Genomic DNA, 4,198 nt, shown 5'->3' on the forward strand with positions numbered 1-4,198 from the left:
TCACACCTGAGATGGCAGATGTATCAAACCAGGATGACAGTGCTCTTTCTAGTATAGTTGGCCAACCCAACAACCTACAACTCATCGCACTTAACAGACCTTTTGCAGGCAGTGAGATGGGCCATCAATCCTCTGCCTCGCAAAGTTCAGGGTAACAGTTGGAGGTGAGGTTGATTTACCCTGGGACAAAGCACTTTCCAAGGAACCGCTGCTCAACTGGCACCCAAACACCACTTGTACTGAGCCTTTTATTCTAGGTTATATTTTTGCTTAGCAAGCATTTCCATTGTGAGATTTCCCACTTCCAACATAGCAAAACACGTCTGCAATATTTAGCTCTGCTTTCTTCTGGGAGTTACTAAAATAAAGTGCATTGTTAACAAAGAGTACTATTTGCCTACAAATAGAGCAGCTCCAGTTAAGAACTTCTCCTTTAGCACGATATTTGTAACTCCACATTGGACCCTACAATGCTGCTTAGCTTATCTGAGAACATATCAGCTGCTGATTTAAAGAGTTTTGCCTGGGCCTGGTGAATTTTATGCCTGGTCCCAAAGCAGACACCAATTTTGTCTCTTACAATCTGCCGTTATTTACAGCCTCTCATTGTCACCCTCTATATATCCTGCTACAAACTTCCATCCACCTGTTAATTTATAACATGGGCTCCTGGTTTTGCTTCCTGGGGATTGATGGATGGATAAATAAATAAAGCAAATATCAAAAAGGAAGCAAGTTGCTTAATTGTATTAGATAATTCCAAAGTAAATGTATATTAGATTCTGAATGTAAGCAAGCAAATTAGAGCAACACTGAAGTACGGCTGCTAGGGTGATTAGCAAGGACTAAAGGGAAAAATCCTCCCAAAGAGGAGATCGTGCCTTATCAATCCCACACATATTTCCTCCACCTGTACAAGCCCTGTACGTGAAAAAAAACACCAACAGATTTTTACAGGCCGAAAATGTACCTTCGTTTACACTTTCTAGAAATCCAAAACACAGCAGATTGTAACAAGACCAAGCAGAAGTTGAGGCTTCGGCAGGCAGAGTGAAACTGTGAAGGATGAATAATGAGGAGGAAGAAGCTTTCTCCCAGCTGCTGCTGCTGGAGATGCAGTGCAGGTGCGATGGGAAGTGTCTGATGGCTCAGAACCCGCAGAGCCCATTGCACCTCTAATGCTTGTTCCTAGATCAGCCTGCCCTTATTGATGCAACAGAAAATATGAGTTAATATGCAATTTATATATGCAGGTTAAGGCTAACAGGAGTCTATGCATTCTGTAGGATGGCTTGACAGTGGAAATGTAAGGCACTGCAACATATGCTCACCAACAGTCCAGTGCACAAAGGTCTTGTTATCAGGGATGAATCAGCAGGACAGCCATAGAGCTAATAGGATGTACATAAGCACACGGCTCAGGAGCATGTCTGTGATATATACTCAGATTAATGCCTGGAATGGCAGTAGTGCATGTTGATGCTTCCTTGAGTCCCACAAGATGTGCTAGGACAGGATCTGTGGAAAGTTCACCCCACTCGTCTATGGCTTGGATGTAAACTGGGCAACCCCTGAAAGCTGACCTTGGTTCTGACTGCAGGTAAGTGCTGGAACAGATTGCAAAGTGGGGAAGATCCACGGATGCCAGTGGCAGCTCCTTCTCTTAATAGCATGGGGCTATTTCAGAAGACAAGATGAAGCATTTGGTCCTTCTAATGCATGCAAATGTCTGCATGGGATAAGTCAACGTTTGGAAAAGTTGGGAAGAACTTTTGCAAACCAACCTTGCTATGACCAATAGATCTGGAACATCCCCATTGCCTGCAGTGTTACACAGTTCCTGCCTTTCCCTCTGAAATGTGACTAGACTCCCAGAAAGGAGATGCCATGCTAAAAAAACAAAACAAAACAAAACAAAACAAAACATAAAAGCACGGAAATCATGTAGAAACAAACAAAAGAGGCTGCTACCCAATGAGGTGAGAAAGAAAACGATTAAAACGCGTGAAAAACCTGTTGCTACCACTTCTGCATTTGGCCAACGAAGAGGGACGAAGAGGCCCCACTGGGTAAACATGCTCTCTCCTGGGATCAAAGGGGAAGGAATGGAAGCGAGTCCTCAGGCTCCATGGACCCAATCCAGTTGGTTTTCTACTAATTTCTGTGGGCTTTGGCAGCATACAGAACAGGGACTGGGGCTGGCAAAGGAAAGCCCTGCCATTACGGCCAAGTTTCCACTCTGCCCTAAAACTGCAGAAGGGTTTTAGCAGAGCCCAGGAACGCATGTGGCACAAAGAGTGCCCGATATGTCAGCTCCCAGCCTTCTCCATCAGCCCCATCTGGCAATGGGATGATGGTGATGTCCCCCTGCTTAGGCCCTGGTCCAAGTGTTTCCTACAGGATATGAGGGCCAGACAGCTCCTTCCCCTAGGGGTAAGGCTGAAAATCGAGCCTGTTCTGAATGGTATGGGGTCCCCAGCTTGGGGCTGGGGCCGGAAGCAGTTGCTTGCTTGTGACTTTGTGCTTTCACAAGGGCTTTCAGAACGGAGCAGTTCACAGAATAAAGCTTCTGGGGCAGTTCTTCCTGTTGCCTTGCCTCGAGTAATCGCTCTGGGCCTGTTTACACTAGCAAGTTGTACTACCAGTATTTTATACAGGCGCAGGTAAATCAGCACAACACCTGCATTGTGTGTCTGCTGCTGCCTGGCGTGAAGGCAAGCACAGGGTTTAGGAGCTACTGGAAAGCAAGCCAGCATCGTGCAGAGCACGAGCTAAGAAGGAACAGGCACGGGTGTACGGCATGGCATTTCAACCTGGGTACTGATCACAGGTTTACTATGGAATTGTAACGAGTTTACTAAAAATAGAGCACTGTTAAATTGCAGACAATTACTTGGTTTGCTCAGCCCAGAGCAGAAGGGGGTGAGGGGAGGCCTGATGGCATCTGCAGCTCCTCACAGGGAGCAGGACAGCGCTGGCCGCTGCAGGGCCTGAGGGAATGGCATGGAACTGTTACAGGGGAGGGCCAAGTGAGGGTTAGGGAAAGGCTGTGTCCCAGAGGGCGGTGGGCACAGAAAAGGCTGCCCAGTGCAGTGGGCAGAGCCCAGTGCTGGAGCTCAGGGAGCGCTGGGACACTGTTCTCAGGCATAAGGTTTGGATTTGGGTGATGCTGTGTGGAGCCAGGGGTTGGACTCAATGATCCTTGTGGGTCTCTAACAACTCATGATGTTCTATGACTCCTAGCTTAAGAATTCAAGCAGGAATTAAATCCTCTGTTCTTTTTTAATGCCTTCGGTTGTGCCGAACAGCAACGGATGCAGCCCCAGCACCTTTAATTTGTCCACCAGAGTGGGCACCTCCCCATTCTGGGCTGGGGTTTCCCAGTTCGAGCACTGTGCATAACGGCATTACATTATGCAGAGCTTTGGGATCACGCGGTCACTGAAGGTGCTCCAAATAGGCTGGCACTCACTGCCAACCCAATTCAATGGTTGAAGTCTGTAAAGGAATAGTGGCAAAACAGTCACAGCAAAGAAATGGATTAAATTAGTGACAAATATGCCGGTTGATAAACCTGATGCATGAAGATATATTGGAAAAGACACACCGCAGCGCTCCCAGGGCGCACCGCTCCGCGCTCCTTCCGCGGGGCTGCGTCGGAGTTGGGAGCGGGACGGCCAACGCTGCGGCCGGGCGGGGAGGAAGGGAGGAGGAGGAGAAAGAGCAGGAGGAGGGAGCAGCCGGCAGCACGCACCGGCCGCCGGGGCTGGCCGGGCCGGCGGGGGCTATTGTGTGCACCAGCCGGGGCCGCGCACACACACACACGCTCCCACACACGCACTCACTCACACCCGCGGCTCGGAAGGAAAGTATCGCGAGAGCGGCCGGCGAACAACCTGCTCCGCAGCCCCGCCGGCCCCGCGCCGCGCCCGCGGAGCGCCGCGCACCGCGCACATGCGGCCGCACAGCCCCGCCGCCGCCCGCCGGTGAGTACGGGCCGGCCGAGCCCCGGGAGAGAGAGCCCCGCAAAGTTGCGGAGAGCGGAGCTGAGAAAGAAGGGGAAGGGGGGGGGGGCGGCCGAAAAGCGGCTCCGCGGTGCCCCCCCCCCCTCCTTCCCTTCTCTCGCTCGCTCCGGCGAAGGTCACCGCGGTGGTGCGGGGAACGAGCTTTGCGGTGAGGAAGGGGGGGGGGGGGGGGG

At 51.0% G+C, this 4,198-nt stretch overlaps 1 long non-coding RNA gene across 1 annotated transcript in view; it reads left to right on the forward strand.

The window, feature by feature from the left end:
* Positions 1–4,104: 4,104 nt before the first annotated feature.
* LOC122179201 overlaps positions 4,105–4,198 on the forward strand; it is an 8,280-nt gene continuing 8,186 nt past the window's right edge. Inside the window, exon 1 of the long non-coding RNA XR_006178583.1 lies at positions 4,105–4,173. This is a non-coding gene — a long non-coding RNA (uncharacterized LOC122179201). The remainder of the gene's footprint in view (positions 4,174–4,198) is intronic.

Source organism: Lagopus leucura, unplaced genomic scaffold, assembly GCF_019238085.1.
Source record: "Lagopus leucura isolate 7727_CA_CO unplaced genomic scaffold, USGS_WTPT01 Super-Scaffold_1, whole genome shotgun sequence".
Lineage (NCBI taxonomy): Eukaryota > Metazoa > Chordata > Aves > Galliformes > Phasianidae > Lagopus > Lagopus leucura.